The sequence below is a fragment of the Lissotriton helveticus genome, chromosome 7, assembly GCF_964261635.1.
Source record: "Lissotriton helveticus chromosome 7, aLisHel1.1, whole genome shotgun sequence".
Classification (NCBI taxonomy): Eukaryota; Metazoa; Chordata; class Amphibia; order Caudata; family Salamandridae; genus Lissotriton; species Lissotriton helveticus.
The window spans coordinates 215,353,644-215,372,426 of record NC_136068.1 but is presented as its reverse complement, the minus strand read 5'-3'; the positions used below and the strand labels follow the sequence as shown (position 1 = coordinate 215,372,426).

The following is an 18,783-nucleotide window of genomic DNA, read 5'->3' as shown; positions in this document are numbered from 1 at the left end:
ACGTCTTCAATATCACCAAGCACAAACCTACTTCTCATTATTACCACCAGGCGGCTGGATCTTTGCCAAAAATAAGACCTTATACAAGTTCATATCCTTTGTCCTCAGACATTTACATCATATGCCCAAGTTACCTCTTGGATATTTTAAAATGACATTTGCAGCCCAAGATCTGCCTATGAGCACCTCCTTACACTATCCACAACCACATGTGTGGGTTACAGATTCTGGCACTTCCAGCTGTTAACACTTCTTCATTTGAACTCACATCCACATGCTGCCATGCCCTATTTATAGGAGCTCAAAATAAACTTAAAAAATGATCGCCTTTCACTCAAAACCAACAACAGTTTCCATTTTCACTTGGTATAAAACGACATAATGTAAATGTGTATATATAGCCATAGCCCTGAAAATGACCAATTTTTTTACAATAGATATCTAATATGTTTTAATGATACACAACAGCCATTTTATCAAATTCTGCTATCACCACTTGGTCTATGTAAATTCTCCAGATTTGTTTTTTGCTTGATGTACCATTAGAATATTCTCTTGGCTTGGACATCAGTTGGAATGCATCTCTACAATCAACCCGTTGACATTGGTGCAATAGTGTATGTCAGATACCAAAAAAGCCCCAAGATGGAGACTACTTTTTTATCAATCTGCAAATTTCATGGAGGTGCTCAGGATGGGTGAATCTAAAGCATGGTTCTCCTAACAGATGTCTGGCATGTAGGACAAAATCAATTGACTCTCACTTGGATGCAAAGTGCCCTCATTGCATGCATGAAAACCTGTAAATGAAACAACAATCGGAAGTTACACTTCAAAACAAAGAGACAGCACAAGTCTTGAAAACGAAAAACTTATTTCGAGTATTATAGTTCTTCCTGATGGTTTTAACTGTCCCTCTGACAACTGCTTTGTATCATAAAAGGATTATATGAAAGGGGAAATATGTAAAATAAATAAATGATATCACTCTATAATTTACAAAAAGGCTTATGCAATCATGCATAGACATAATCTCTCCATCCTGCTGCTAGACTAGTTTCAGGCTCAAAGATGGTCACATCGTTCCCATCTTGATTTCAACACACTGGCTACCAATTGAAGCTAGAAGTATCTTTAACCCGGCAAGCATTCTTCAATAATGCTTTTTTATGCACAATGGATGAAGTCACGCTGTGGGAAGCTCGGATTGGTGTTTTATACGATCCCATAGGTGGACACACTTGGTTTCATTTGACAGATCGTCACAGTCGGGATGTGTTGTTTGACTTTTTTTATCTTCAGACATGATTGGTGATGCCGCATCTACACTTTTCCCTCTAGTGGAGCCTTCTCTTCTTTTTCTTTTTTGATGGCACATGGGCACACGAATGGGTTTAACAAATAGGTGTAAATTATCCATGTATTAATTAGGACATATGATTTTGCAGCCTTGAAAAAGTCTGGGTGGACTAAACACATGTCAGCTGCTTCTTGTTGGAATTGTACGGCTGCTTCTTGTTGGAATTGCACGTGTACAGAACTCATCTGAGAACTAAAATATAGAATTCATCATCAGCCACAACCTAATTGAACTTACTTATCAAGGATCAGAAAGATATTGAAGTGTGTGTGCTTCAGTCCATTATTTGTATATTATTCATAAAGCTCTTCGCACACAGACCCCAATTAAGGGGCATATCAGCAAGGAACGGCGATGAATAACACAAAGGACGCTAGAGCTTTGTTATTCATCGCTGTCTATCGCTGGAATTTATCGTCCTGGTAGCGCGTTATCAGCAACGCATTGCTCCAGGGCGATAAAAATTCCAGAGATAGCAGGGAAATAGCCGTTTTGCAGGGAACATCGCTGGTTTTCCAGCGATGTTCCCTGCAAAAGGGCAATACCTTGCTGATACGACCCTGTGGTCGTAGCAGCATAATCCCCCCCCCCCCCTATGTTAGGGATGGGTACGTCAGGATTTTAGCAGACGTTCGTTTTTGGAGAAAACAGCAGTTTTCTCCAAAAACTAACGTCTGCTAAAATGCTGGGGCAGCCTTGTAAATATCGCGATGTGCACATCAGTGATATTTGCAAGGCTGTACTGCACAGTGATGCAGTTATCTTCACCCATTTAAAGATGGTACCCGCAATCTCACAAGGTAACTAGCTTTACCGACGTTACACCACTTCCGGGTTAAATCATTTCCGGGTCAAAGTCCCTAGGGAGGGAGGCTTTTCGCGCCTCCATCGGCTTATAAATCGGCTTCGTATAGGACAACAAACAATACGGCGTTCTCCGACAGGATTGTACGGGGTGTGTTGGCTATACGATTTCATCTATCACTGGAAAGATATGTACACAAATGCCAGGGAATTTAGATTTTTGCTTGTAGGCTCTGAATTTCGTACTCCTGTAGTCAGACACCGAAAGAAAGAGTCCTTTTTGAATCGCATGTTTATAATGAACACTGTAGATGTATATAGTATATCGATTCTCTGCTATAGAGTTAGGACCTCTGGCCTCATCAGTTTGACAAATAGCATTAATTTATGTGTTAAACGGCTATCTACCATAAACTATATGCCAGATTGTATTTCTCCTAGCATTGTAATGCGTATAAATAGCAACTTGGCGGTAGCGAATGGTCTATTTTGAGCATGTAGATACGGCCAGAGCTCAGTATCGAACATTACAAGCTCAGTAATACTGATCTTGTGACACATTTATAATAAAGATGGCGGGATAAATACATATGAAGCACTAATGCAATCGGCATTACTGTATGGTCCAGCGTGTGCAAATTAATCTTTAGGCAGCTTGGGCTGGTACTGAGTCTCGACATTGACAATTGAAGTAAAAGGAGTTCCTTGTGCTTCTTGCTTAGGAGTAAGCGGTGCACATTTTTTAGATCATTCTCTTAATAAACCAATTAGGCGCATTATAAAAGGATATCTTGAGGTGCTGATAGAGACAGGTGAAAAATGTAACATCAGCACTAATTACCAACATATTAACTCCCTACTTCAGATCGTCGTGTCTGAGAAACTGGTGTGGAAACAAATGAATATATAAACATATTTGACAAAATTGGAGAATAGGAGTTGCAGAGACCAGTCCATCAATGGACAATAAGGTTAGTCTCAAATATATTCACAGTGACACTAGGATGCAAGGTTGACATTCAACTTAGAGTAGAGAAACTTATATCATCTAATTTGATTTTCAGAACTGCGTTTCTCGTCCTTTTAAAAAAAACCTGCATGAAGAAAGCTGACAAGTAAAGCTATTAAGTCTGTTGACCCAACTCACCCCTGGGTAAGAAAGAATCATCTAAAACCTATCTCATTTCCACATAGATCAAAATGGAACAATGCTTTCTAAAATTTCCATGATTTCCCATTTTAGGCACATACATTTTATATGCCTGAGTGACTAAAACTACATGATCAAATTGTACAAGTGAATAAACTGAACCACATAATTTGTACATTTGGTGAAATCTGCATTAAGGGTGAGAATGTATCTTTATTCCCAGCATGCCCTTTCTTTTGAGACAAATAGTCCTATATTTTTGACTAAGTTAAACGTCAGATAAGACCTATGTGAGTGCTTCTTATTGGGCACCCCATGTAGATAACAAACTAAATGTGACAATACTCTAATCTAGTGTCACTTTCAATCAAGGTCAAATTATCCCTTCTCACTTATTAGAGTTTTTCACGCCCCAGTTGTGTTAGGAGATATTGGTGTAATTTGATACCTCACAGTAATCACTAAATGTTGTATAAGGAAAATGCGTTAGATTAATTTAACTATCCTTTAGATTATGGGATTTGTCACAGGTACATTATATTATATTTGTAATTTCAGGTACCCTGGGTACACACGCTGAAGAGACAAACTTTTCTCTGTTGGTCCTGAGGAAGGTGGTACGAGTCCACCGAAACGCGCGTCGACCTGGCGTGGAAATTCACGATTAATATCTGTGTTACCTCAACCTCAGAAATTGTTCTCGGTGTAAAAAGAAGTGTGTGTAATTGTATGAATGAGCAGGTGTGAATGTTGATAAGTGTGTGTCAGACAGGGTGCTCGTTTTCTATCACAAAAATTATTTTTATGTATATATTGAACTGTAGAGACAAATGAACTATGTACTGAATTTTAATGTTTATATGATCATAAGTATTATTGATTAATTGATGAATATATATGGTAAAATAGTAAAAATAGGGGGGAAAAAAGGCTTTTTGATACACTACAGAAAAAATGAATAAAATACCAAAAATTATATAAAAATAACTGTGTACCTGTGTTAATCTGAAGGTTCATTGATTAAATATATGAGCTATATCTTATGAAAAAGTATGGTGAGGCCAGGGGGGAACTTTATTGTGTTATTGTAGATGTTGTCCTCTCTATTCCCTGGCCATAAATGAATACTAGAGGGGGTCCCAAACTCATGCTGTTGCAGGGTGGGCTTTGCCATGCAGGAAAGCCTCGTAGAAGTGAGGCAGTGAAATCTACAAGATTTCACTGTGTCACTTCTAGGACGGCACAGTGTCAAAACCTTACGCCTGCTTGGAGCAGCTGTAAGGAATGACACAGCACAAAATGTAGAGGCCTCCCCATGAATTGCTGGAGTTGTGTTGTGCTTGCGACACAACTCCAGCAATGCATGACTTTTGCTCCTACAGATGCGTCAGAATTTCTGTCAATCTGTGCGTCATAGTGCGCCGTACAGTAAATACAAAGCATCCATGGTGGTGCAAGAGTTTCACACGCAGGCGCAGGGAAACTGACGCATCTCTGCTCTAATGTAGAGATGCGTCAGTTTCTTGTAAATGTATATTAAGTAATATGACCCAATGTGATAAACTGTCTAGATTATGCTATTGTAACTTGTACATTGTTGTGTGCCATACGTTTTTTGACCTAGCTGACACAATATGCCTTTACTATATTTAATGGATTGTTGCTTATACTTTGTACTTAATAAAGCTCTCTGGTTCACCTAGGGGTCGAATCTGCTCTACATTAAAACCCTCAAAAAATAAACAACTAAATAATGTTCAGACGTCTGCCCAGCACAGGTACACAATGAAGAAGGTATCTCTGATATTTTGGTTTGTCACATGCTTGGACACAGTTGAATCGGACATGGAGGTTTTCCTCGAAAACTTAGCTAGATGTGAATGAACACTACAAAGGAGGGTATGCTGTTAAATGTGGGATGGAAACAGACCACAACATGATGGGATGGCATCAAAGAGGGTTACTTTTCAAAGTTAGACTGGGCACATCACATGCTTTGAAAGCACATCAGAAACGTGTTTTAAACACAGGACTATACATGATTGGACCTATAGTAGATCGTTTACCTCATAAATCTGGGTGGAATGCAAACATGGACATGTTTGAACCACATGATTAAAAAATCCTAACGCAAAATAGCTGGAAAGGATAGGCCCTGACTGCCTAGCTTCCCAAAGAAGTCAGGAATCTGATGGACATCATTAGACTTCATAAAGTAGGATTGACTTTTAAGGCTACAGGGCGTACAATGTCAGATATCACTTGCCAAGTAGATTGCCCTTTAAAACACCAATCAGTTACTATGAGCATGACTGAGCTTAACAAAGGGGTAGTCCATAAGACACCTGTCTTAGAGACAAAAGTAGATGAGCCTCAGTGAAGCAGTTTGTGAGAATAGTCAACTAAACTCATAGGGGCTTACTTACAAGAGACCTGCGATGCTGCAGCATCAGTTTCTTTGAAGCTCCAGTGGTGCAGGACTTTCAATCATATCTTTGAGGAGACGCAAAGTCACCCTGCATTGCTTTGAATGGCCTCATAGATATGGAGTAAAGCAAGGCAGCACTGTGTCAAGAGGGGGTTCCATGGCGTTGCGGTGGGTGTTCCTACGCAACACCAATGGATTTTGATGCTGCCCCAGATTTTTAAAATCACGTAAACCTGGGGCAGTGCCAAAATCATACGCATTACCTTCCTGGAAGCAGCAGCACTCATAGAACGAGGAAAAGGCCTCTCTGGATTGTTTTAGTGAACAAGGGTGCCATTTCCTGCACAAAATCAATCTTGCCAACAATGCAGACACCCTTGCACAATGGTGAAAGTGTGCCTGCATTGGTGCTAGCCACCAAATTGTGTTCTGGCGGTGGCTGAATAGACAGGAATGCACTGTATATCATAAATACAGTGCATTCCTGCCTTTTCAAATTGGCGACACAGCAAAAGGACTTGTGGCTCTCCCCTTCACAAATCTTTTGTAAATGAGGACCATCATGTTTTCTTTATTTCTTACAGATTTTCATATATGCTTAAATGGCCCGCACAAATGAAAAACATCCAACTTTGCTTGAGAATCAAACTCCTATGATTCTTCTGCTCTCGCCCTCTCAGTGCAGCTGAGCAGATGGTGGCTTAAGCCCAAAGATATTGTTTCCAAGAGGTTTTGGACTGTAACTCAGAAAATCCAACTTTCTTGAGAAAATCCCTAATGCAAAGATATCAAGTTTTAGCTAGAATATGTGAGAACGTAATGCTGATGGTTTTATGGATGGAAGAGTGCGTAGGAAAGGTACTGCACTATGAACAGAGGTATAGCTCTTCCATTAAATAAACTACATGTTGGCTTAAAGTGAAGTTAATGTGTGACGATCCATGTCGCCATGATATGCAACAGATTTCCTTCAGTGCATTCACCCTGAGACTCCAGCGGATATGGTCTCCCTTTATTATGGATTTTTATAACAAGAACACCCAAAGCACTCAATTGCGTATTAGCAAAACACCTATAGAGTCCAGACTTATGTTGAGGTGAGATCAACATAAGTCCTGACAGTCTGGACTCTAGACGTTATGCAATCGAGTGCTTTGGCTTCCTTGTCATTAAAGTATTGCATTGGATCCTTGGTCCTAATTTAACTCACACCTCTGGTAGTAGGGTGTGGGATGACCTCAGAAGCTGCCCTCCCCCATTATTTCCTGTGCTTTGTATGTATGACTGTACTCCCTTTATAATTTGTGCATAAATACGAGGTGTGATTATTAGTCCATCACTATCTTTTCCCTTTATGATGGAACCACCTGCTGAAATATGCTCTATTATATTTAATTCAACAAAAAATTGAACTAGCTCCATGACATCTCTATTCCCCTCCTGACCATACAGATTTAAGACTGTGTGCAGTGAGAGTGACACTCTCTGCCTATGGGCTGTCGTTGACATCTAGATGCTAGTTTTTCGGCCAATGAGCATGGTGATCAATGGCAGATACTGACATTCCAATGTTATACTACTCATAGTCAGCTGCGCATTGATCTGGTCATCAAAGAGCACAAACTTCAGTGGTTTTCTTCCTGCCATGTTCCCATCAGTTATAACACTTCCTGCAACAACATGTCACTCACATCCAACATTTTCAGTATGGTCTCTAGGCAATCCAAGGACAATCTTTTTTTTTTACCTCAAAGCTACATCCTGGCAATGTTGTTGTGAATCCTGGTGGGTCACCAGGAATGTAAGCTATTTATGGCCCTCTTTTCATCCATGTCTAACGTATGCGAGAGAGGGAAGTTGGTTCAGTAAAATGCATTGGTGATATCTGTAACCATGGACCCCTCTCAGGATAGCCCATGGGAGGTTCCTGGAAACTTTTAAAACAGCAGTTGCCTTGTTAGGTTTGAGAAATCCCATTCTTATTATATACATATTTCGTGCCATAGTAGGTTAGCAGTGTGCGGCTAAATGACATCTCATATGTATTTACGTTATGCAACCCACTGAGTTATCCCCATAATGTGCAAAGCTTTAGTTAGCGAGCGTGACTCCATTTTGTATTTCGTAATCCCTATAAGGCTGCTTAGACTGTGCCTGAACTAGGCCTCATTATTTGCATTGCTTGCTTCAGCAACACACTGTATTTTGCTATTATTTTCTCTTCTGTTCAAGGCTGCTTCCCGACTTACTAATGAATAGGCTATTCTGCCCTTGTATACCTACCCGAGTGTTTAGTTCTGCTCCCATGTTAGGAGACGCTGAGTGCGGTAACCTTGAGTTGCAGATAGCATGTACCAATCTGGCAGGTGGTAGGTAGCCCATCCTCCTGTGCCTCCTTTGTTCATGTTCGGCCCAGGCCGGTAACTTTCCACTGTGGGAGTGGTTGGAGGCTCTTGGGAAGAATCATTACGTGTTGCAGACTGTTGGGAGTCAGTCCCTCGGCAGACATCTTAGGGTGCAGGTCAGATTGGACTCCTCTGCAGAGTATTGCTAATAAAAGCTTGTTTGTATTCCCTACTGTCTGTCCGACTCTTCATTACTTGGGAAGGCATAGCATGTGATTGTAGGTAACCCGGGTAGCCCCTAAGTGCCACTTCCTTCAGTCTCAAGGGTCTGTCTATACAAAGGTTTCTATCAGAGATACCTGGAAAATTATGTCGCATTCTAGCCTCTGACCCTGTTGCTCTACACTGGCCTTTTACCTCTTCAGGGGTCAATTTCCCACTACTTATCAAATAGTGTTATCCTCTCTTCAGCACCAACATTAGGTCAATGACATCACAAAAGTTTGGAACAAGGCGATTACAGAATTTCCACACAGCACTTTTCTCATGCAAATAAACAAACAATATAAACTACAGACACAACCATAAGAAATGTAACCCCAATTTTGACAATATATTCAGTACCCCAATAAAACTGTACCAATTTGAGTAACCTGATACCCTGTGCACTAATATTGTCTTGTTTTATACGTTTTTACTACAATTGTTTCCAGCCGCGGACCGTGCAGGTAAGAGCGGTGGGGCTGGGTGGGGATGGTATTTGGACAGATGATTATGAGGGAAAAATAAATATTTAATTTTCTCTTGTCATCGTCCGACGAAATCCCCCTCCCCACCCAGCCCAACCGCTCTTACCTGCGCAGGCCATGGCTGATTGTTACATTCACATGAATTACACAACTGTTGACCTAATTTAAAGTTCGGCGGATGAGTTACTCCGAAACAAACGTGATAGATATCCCATATGCCGTATTACAAGTACCACTGAATACAATGCACTTGTAATATGGCGGACGGATATGGGTCTTGTTTGTGACGGAGTAACCCGCCTGCCAAACTTTAAATCAGGCCTTATATATTCTCACGTGAATTTTGATGAAGACCATTCATCGTTTTGGCAACTTTTCTGGACTCTCTGTAATCTTTGTCCGTTTAGAGATCTAGGTGTCGATTCCGATCCGGTAAAATGCGCTCCGAATGGTCGTACGGAGAGTTTTTTCCCCGTACGAATCGTATCCGTAGACGTCCCGTACGTACGATGAAGTACGATCCGTACTAGGTGCCGAACTCCGTACGAGTCGTACAGGACTCCGTACGACTCAAATCTCCGTACGAATCTCACTCGGAACCCGCAGTACGCGACATCGCGGCATGTTTTTACGACCCAGCAAGTACGATCCGTGTCGGGTACGCGCCGTACGACCCTTTTCCTACGGGAGCCGAAAACAGTCGTAAACGCAGAGTTCGCGCCGAAACAGGTACGGAAGGCCCCCCCCGGGTACGGCACGTACCACCCATGATCGCAGGGGTACGCGCCGTACCCCTGTGGTCATGCGGGGTACGTGCCGTACACCCAGCGTACATGGGGTACGCACCGTACCCCATGTACAGTGGGCGTACGGCACGTACCCCATGTACGCTGGGTGTACGGCACGTACCCCGCATGACCAGAGGGGTACGCCGCGTACCCCTGCGATCATGGGGGGTACGCGCCGTACGGTGTGTAGGTGAGCGCGCGATTTTCCGTACGAATCGACGTGAACCGTACGAATCGCGTACGGGTCGGCCGATCGGGATCGGAATCGTCCGGTCGTACGGCGTCTGTACGAGTCGTACGGAAACGGCTCCGGATACGATTCGTACGCCGGATTATTTTACCGGATCGAAATCGACCCCCTAGACTCCAGAAATGGCCAAAATACTCTCGGACACAAGACCTTTCCTACAGGTACTTGTGACTTACTCCAGACCTAGTTGTGAGTTACACCTGAATTTCCAGGCATAAAACAAACTTTGTTGAGGGGAAAAATGTTTTATAAATTTGGCCCTACGTGATGTCCCAACCAATGATGCATTCAGTGTTACCACAATACTTCTGTTGATTCGACCATGACCTATACCTATACACACTAACATCCCATGGCTCTCTGCCGCTCACTGACAGTTCGAAAGATTGTTAACAATCTTTGAGGTCCTTAGGGAGATAATGCTAGCACCCCTCTATAATGAGATGGCTTGCAATGCTTGTTTCTCTCTTACCACGTTCAGGAAATTTCTGAAATCTTTTGCTATTTTTGCTACCCCTTCGAGTGTGTGGGGCAGCTGTGCGCAATACAAAAGTGCATAACATAACATAACATAACCTTTTGTGGTGCAGATATTAGTGTGCTCTCCAACAAGGAATACAGTTGTAATGATTTCCTGGAAGTAGGTCAGTTGAATTCTAGGGGCCTCATTTATGAGTTTTTGCCGTAAAGCAGAAAACTGTATTAAAGGGAACAAGGCAGCATTAATCCAAAAAAAAGTGCCTTAGTGCTGCCTGGAAAATATGGAGCAGGCTCCTGCACCACCGGAGCATCCCAAAAAGTGATGCACCAGCGGTGCAAGGAGCTTATAAATAAGCCCCTAGGTATTTTATTCAACAAAAGGGCCTGTGATGTCTCCAGGAAGCCAGCGATTTTCTAATGGCTTGGTGTAGAAAACATATATTCCACGAAAGATGCACAAAATCTACAAGCACAAGCATTCTAGCAGTTCTTAACACTGCAACACAACTCCATTCCTTACAGCACAGCAATAAAGCCAGTAAGAACAGTAGCTTCTAGGAAAATGGGGGACATAAAGAACAAGAAAGTCATACCATAGTAAAAAGGGATACAACACTAAACAAGCATCTGCAATGCAATAGGTCTCGCATTTATGCGAGTTGGAGCTATTGGCATTGTAAATGACAAAGCCTTTTATGATTTAAAAACCAAAACATAAATAAAAGGCATTGTCATCAACAATAACAATAGCTCAAACTCACGTAAATGCGAGACCTATTGCATTGCAAATGCTTGTTTTTCGGCTGCAGTGACAGCAGGCATATCGATGTGCACGTGCTCCAACTGCTCACTTCTCACTAGTGGAGAAGTTACAGCATGACGTCATGCCAGCTGAGTGTTGTAGGGGGAGGGAAATCCTTTAAAGAGAGTCATTTTCTCTTTGGATTTCCCTTCTCTTTTTCAAACTCAGGAGCAGCAACATTATCGTAGTGTCAACAGGGCTTTAAGTGGAAGCTTTTTCAATATTATATACTAGCTATAGTTTCTGCTTATTTATCTTATGCAACTAACAACCATTGGCAAAGCCAATAGTCCTGACTTGTTGTAGGTATGATGGATGCAATGACAGAAACAGCAAAATGCAAGTCGGGGCACTCTTTTTTTTGAGCCATGCCCTTAATTACATTGGCCATGCCCCTTTGAAAGATTCCTCTCCAGTTTTTTCATCCCACTTAAAGCCCTGGTTAAAATGTATCTAGTGTTTGGATATGTCAGCAGCATCGCTGTGGCACCAGGTGACATCTCTCAGCCTTATGGTAATAAGAAGCTAATCCTTTAAATTTCACTATTTACACGAGCTTCCGACTTGTGCTCTGGATTTTCATGATTATATTGCCAGCTGCACAGAAAACAGTTTTCACCGTTTACTGTTGTCCGATGCTATTGCAAAGTCGTGAAGAAAATCACACTTACTTTATGACAGAACTACTCGCTGAGTTAATTTATAACTCCAGGTTGTCATTAGATATGTGCCATTTTGAGTGCATTTCTTCCATGTAACGATAGCTTGCAAACATTCATAGTATGATTAAAAGAAATTGCATAATAACTGCCCTGTTTCCTTTCTTATTAACGCAGCGCTATGAACCTTATAGGTCCACTTGAGCGCACCTGTAGACACAGGGGCAGATTTATGAGGCCCTTTGCGCCACGTTTACGCCGCTGTTGCGTCACGCAAGGCGGCGTAAACGTGGCGCATCCCTACGAGGCATTTACAACGTGACGCATCTATGGAGATGCGTCACGGTGTAAGGCCCTGCGCCACATGAAACCTGCGTCAGGTTTCATGTAGGCGTTACGGTGCAGGGGTGGGCGTTCCGTCGCAGGAACTCCCCTGGAAAGTGACTCAGTGAAATCTACAAGATTTCACTGAGTCACTTTCTACGTAAATTCCTTACGCCTGCTTGAAGCAGGCATAAGGGTGATGCACCATGCAATGTAGGGGTGGCCCCTGTGCATTGCAGGAGTCATGTCGCACTTGCGACATGACTCCAGCAATGCGCCGCCCGTACGCCGAAAGATGCCTCACGCATCTTCCCTGTCTTGCACCATGGTGCGCCGCATTGTAAATGCGACGCACCATGGGTGGCGGAGCTGTGGCGCACTGTGGCGCACATTAACTGGTGCATCCCTGGGGATGCACCAGTTAACATAAATCTGCCCCACAGTGTTTATTACCCATGGAAATGGTACTCATTTAACCGACCTCGGAAGGATGAAAGGCTGAGTAAACCTAGACCGGGGCTCGAACGGTCCTCTCCTTATGAACGTGAGCCAACCCAACAGTCATAAGGGCCACACTGATTTGACAACTCTTCATCTAGCGTCGTCAGCAAATGGTAGTCTGTCCTCAGTTTCCTTCCTCGCCTGAATGTTCTATCTATGGTGACTCCTACGCGTTATATTGAAAACCAATAGTGCTAACGAACTATTCTGACAGTCATCAAACACAACACGAACTTTCCGTACAAATGCAAAAAAATCCTGCTGTGGGTGTGACCGGCGCAGTAACAATCATTCCATGAGAACATTTATTGGGGGAACTTGCAACCCGTTTTAACAATGAGAGTCACGTTCTTCACTTTGCCGATCGTTGTATCCTATTACTTGTAAATATCTGCAACATATGTTTTAATAATAGCGCTATTTTCTCAATAACCATTCGCATCCCTATTTGACTGGGTGGTCGCTAATCAGTAGCACGAAACGTTCCGTAGTCTGTTCTCTCTTTCTCATGCCTTTGACGAACACCTCGTTTGTCGAGCTTTTATTTCGGACAGCAGAACACTGAATTCCTCAACCAGATGCATTAATCCATTGAACCACCAAATTCGATTACAATAGCCTGAAGTGGAAGCTATTATTACCTGTGCCGCTGTGAACTAGAGAAAGAAGTCCGTAAATGGAAAATTTTCCTAAGCATAGGAAGAAAGACAAGCATTGGCAACGGCAATAGAGTGTTTGAGAGCCTGACCTTGAGATGTACAGTGGCCATTGTTTAAGAGCAAGCCTTTGAAAGGCAGACTTGCTGCTGGAAACAGCACACACACCCTACTGCTACACTACGCCAGTGGCTGGGACACAAAGCCTTAATCCAGATCGCGCTGTGGTAATACAAAATCCACTAGACCCACAAGCCCCCTTTCTATAGTGAAGACGCCAGAACGATGGATTGTGGGGTGGGTGGTTAATGTAGATGGGGATTCATGCTGCTTACATGTGATACAACAGTCCCTTCTCCTGCCTCTCAAGCTCGAATATATCCGATGGGATTTGTGACAGCAATCATTCCAGGGAAATTGGTCATTAAGGCAGGTAATGACCATAAGCGACTTGACCTCCTTCGACTATGTCATGGGCTCCAAGATATCAAGTGCATGATTAACTGGCTGTTATGACTGCTGTTCCAGGGATTGTCCTTTAACGGTGTGCAGTCATAATATCGAGTCTTTTATTTCGATTGGACAGAATATCGAGTAAAAAATATAGAATGGACATAATATCGACTAGACATAATATAGACAACAAAAATATTGACTAAAATGTTTTTACATCGAATAGAATGGACATAATATCGAATCAAAAATATAGAATGGACATAATATCGACTAGACGTAATATAGACAACAAAAATATCGAATTTAAGGTAAGTTAATAATATTTTTAATTTTTTGTGTAATATTATTCTGTAGCGGGTTGTGGGTTTATAGGGGAATAGGGTGGGAAGTAATTTAATTATAATTAATTAAATATGTTAATTTATGTATTGATATTTATTTAGAATTAATTGTTAAATAATTATTAATTGGTAATTAATTAAAATAAAATTGGTAATTAATTATAATTGATTAATTTATAAATATGTTAATTTTATTAAATTATTTTCTGTAGCGTGTGGTGGGTTTATAGGGGAATAGGGTGGGAAGTAATTTAAATTTAATTAATTAAATATGTAAATTAATAATAATTGTTAATTAATTATTATTTGGTAAATAATTAAAATAGAATTGGTAATTATAAATATTTAAAAAATAAATAAATAATAATTAGTACATTTATTTCTGTAGTGGGTTGTGAGTTTATAGGGGGATAGGGTGGGGAGTAATTTAATAATAACTAATTAAATATGTTAATTAATTACATTTGTTAATTAATTAATAATTGACCATTAAATAAAATTTACTTCGTAAATAAAAGTAATTGGTTTTGGAAATTAAATTTAAGTTTGGGGTTTTTGGGTAAAGGGGTATTTTTAGGGTTCAGGGTCATTTTTGGGTTATTGGGTAAAGGGGTATTTTTAGGGTTCAGGGTCAGTTTGGGGTTTTTGGGTAAAGGGGTATTTTTAGGGTTCAGGGTCAGTTTTTAGTTTTTGGGTAAAGGGGTATTTTTAGGGTTCAGGGTCAGTTTTTAGTTTTTGGGTAAAGGGGTATTTTTAGGGTTCAGGGTCAGTTTTTAGTTTTTGGGTAAAGGGGTATTTTTAGGGTTCAGGGTCAGTTTTCAGTTTTTGGGTAAAGGGGTATTTTTAGGGTTCAGGGTCAGTGTTTAGTTTTTGGGTAAAGGGGTATTTTTAGGGTTCAGGGTCAGTTTTTAGTTTTTGGATAAAGGGGTATTTTTAGGGTTCAAGGTCAGTTTTTAGTTTTTGGGTAAAGGGGCATTTTTAAGGTTCAGGGTCAGTTTTGGGTTTTTGGGGTACAGGGGTACAGTGTAAAAATAAAGTAAAATTAAATTTAAATTAAATTAATTTAATGAAATTAAATTAAATTAAATTATATTACATTAATATGTTTATTTAATAAGATGTTTTTATATATATATATATGTATTATTTTTGGTGATATAATTTTTTAATTTATATTAATTATTTATTAATATTACATTTATTTAATAATTATTTCTAAGTTTATATTAAATATATTTATATATATTATTTTTAACTTAATTTTAAGACATATAAAAAAATCGATATTTTGACAGTCTATATTTTTGTAAGTCGATATTTTGGAGTCGATATTTTAGTACTTACCTGTTTGAAGATAGGCAGTCGATATTTTGTCCCTCGATATTTTAACCTCGATATTTTGGTATCTCGATATTTTTGGGGTCGATATTATGTCAGTGATCCCCTTTAACACAAGCTCAGGCCTGCGTGTCAGATTGAAGGATTATTTTGAAAGCCCTAGACTTGCCGAGATTGCATGCGTGCATTGGACACTGCAGAAGCATCTCTTATGGGGTCTATCAATCTCCCTGCACGAGATACAGTTCCAGCCCTGGGTGGTTCACGCAACCATGGGGAAGGTCAGGGATTGAGTCATGCAGGGGTTGTTTATAATGATTGCAATTACACAGTACAGAAAAGCAAGTCCCAGGACTCTGTAGCGGCATTCATTCACTATATGTACCAGGACCTCTCTCTCAGACATACACAGAAGCGATGGGAGGGGTGGACATTATGGCTACAGTGCATATAGTATGCAGGGAAAAGCTGAGGGTCTGCGCTTTATGTCCCTAAACACACTGCCCAAAATGCAAACTCTTCTATCACTGGCCTGCCTTTGTCCTCAGTAACAATTGGTGTCGGTGGAGTACTAATGTATGGCGCAAAAGAATTGAAGGCGTGCAATTGGGTACACTGAGCCCCATGGAGAGTGGGGACGTGACGCAGTTAGCGCTATGAGCGGGAGCCTGGTGAACACGGACAACGGGAAGGGACGGGGACAACAGGAGGGGGTCGGGAGCATGTTGAACACGGACAACGGGAGGGGGGGGCTGGAGCAATGGGAATGCGCACAACAGGAGGGGGCGGGAGTAAACATACACAGAAGCGATGGGAGGGGTGGACATTATAGCTACAGTGCACGTGGTATGCAGGGAAAAGCTGAGGGTCTGCGCTTTATGTCCCAAAACACACTGCCCAAAATGCGAGCTCTTCCATCACTGGCCTGCCTTTGTCCTCAGTAACAATTGGTGTCGGTGGAGTACTAATGTATGGCGCAAAAGAAATGAAAGCGTGCAATTGGGTACACTGAGCCCCATGCAGAGTGGGGACATGACGCAGTTAACGCTATGAGCGGGAGCCTGGTGAACACGGACAATGGGAGGGGACAGGGACAATGGGAGGGGACGGGGACAACAGGAGGGGGTCGGGAGCATGTTGAACACGGACAAGGGGAGGGGGGGGCAGAAGCAATGGGAATGAGCACAACAGGAGGGGGCGGGAGCAAAGTGAAACACAACAGGAAATTCAATAAAGAAGAAGTACGAGCGCGCGCCATTGCAAGACATGTGTTTCTATTATCGCGCCTGTGTGTGCACCCTAATAGAAACCACGTGACGGCCTATTGGTGTCTATTACGCGCACCAAGCGCGTAATAGACACCAATAGGCCGTGGGCGGAGCAACGCGCCCGCCTTCGGCCAATTGCGTGCAGTCTTTTATAAAAAGACGAACGCAAAGGCCAATGGGGTAGCACAAAAGGAATCGCACACGCACGAGCGTGTGCGATTCGTAGGTCAGTGCTAAAACCCCATTTTTTATTACAAAATGCCTCGCGCTGCGAAGCACTGCTTCGCAGTGCAACGCAGGTTGCGATACCTAAAAAGGAAATAACAGAAACCCTATTTTCTACATAAGGTGGACAAAATGTATAAAAGCTTTCCACCGGTCACTACCAATATTGATCAGAGGGTAGTGTACAAGTTCAGGGGACCCATGATAGATAAAACACTGGATTTCTTTTCCCAAATATCACTCACTGAGACTGAGTCTCTCTGTTTGAAAATCAAATCAGGCTCCCCAGATGATTCTTTGAGTCCAGACCAATTTTGCCAATTTCGCAATCTCATTTTACCAGTGGCTAGGGAATTGATTACTCTATTCCTGACCTCAGCATATATACCATTAGCTTGGAAGCACGCCAAAGTGATATCCCTCTTGAAGAAAGCATTGTTAGACCCATCTGAACCGGGTAACTGTCGCCCCATCTCCCAGCTCTCTTTTCTAGCCAAGGTGGTTTAATCCCATGTCAATACTATTCTGACAGATTTCATTGAGGAAATTGCCATCCTGGACCCCTCGCAAAATGGCTTCAGAGCCCATCACAGTACTGACTCTGTTGGCAGTGACTAAGGAGATTCATAGTAGCTTAGACAATGGAAATTCTGCGGCCTTAATTCTTTTGGATTTAAGTGTCGCGTTCGACACTCTCTCGTATGAAATATTACTGTGCACGTTACAGGAGATATGGATTGGGGGCTCGGCCTTGGCCTGGTTTCGCTCCTTTTTAGAGGGAAGAACTTTCCAGGTCACAGTGCCATCCTACCACTCCCAGGAGACATGGGGTTCCGCAAGGATCGATACTGAGCCCTGTTCTCTTTAACATCTATGTACATCCCGTGGCAGTGGTGGCAAAAAGGAGAGGGGTTGTCATTGGTTTCCTATGCCGACGACACCCAATCAGTCATCGCCTTTTCTAAGAAATGCAATAATAATCTCACCAAATTTAAGGAGGATATGATGGTAATCACCAATTGGCTGACTATAAACTGCTTGCAGCTAAATGCTAGTAAGTCGGAAATTCTGCTTTTCGGGAGAGACAGCGATTTGTAGTCAGAACAATGGTGGCCAGACGAATTAAAACCAGCACCTCTGACAAAGGAGGCGGTCAAGAACCTGGGCTTTTGGATCGATAGAGGTCTCTCTTTTGACGCTCAATTCAAATTTGTCGCAGGGACCTGCTTCTGGCTCCTGAGAGAGGATTAAAACCTCTTCTTGGTTTTTTTGAGCCCAAAGTCCGGCCGACTATTTTACAGGCTACAGTTTTATCCAGACTTAATTATGGCAATTCCCTATATTTAGGTGCTAATCACTCCTGTATTCAGAGCCTTTAGAGAATACCAAACACAGCAGCCCGTACCCTACTGCCGTTTCCAAAATCTTTTTCACTGTCTACGTTTTTACCTAAACTACACTGCCGATAGGGAAAAGAATCCAGTTTAAGACACTTTGCTTTGCCCATAAAATCTTGACTCAACAAGCTCCTCCGGTACTAGCAGACTTGTTAACACCGTACGTCCTGAGCCGTCTTCTGTGGTCAGCTGACCAAGGGTTGGCACGCACCCCCAGAGTTTTAAGAGCCAGAGCTGGTGGTCGTTCTTTTAAAGTTTTGGCTGCCAAACTCTGGAACTCCCATCTGACTGCTATTGGAGGGCTCCAAAATCACATAGCTTTTCGGAAAGCCATAAAGACCTGGCTTTTCCCAGCGTAATTTGTCTCCTCTTTCCCCGAATTGTCTTTACTTACGGGCATTCTTGGTAGCGCTGGGAAGCCCTGTCACTGGGGCAGCTATGAGCTGTATAAATCAGTTAATA

General features: G+C 42.0%; 1 protein-coding gene across 1 annotated transcript in view; it reads right to left on the bottom strand.

Annotated features, from left to right (window-relative positions):
- The window catches only part of ZBP1 (Z-DNA binding protein 1), a 222,354-nt gene that overhangs the window by 58,125 nt on the left and 145,446 nt on the right, over positions 1 to 18,783 (bottom strand). The window lies entirely within an intron of this gene.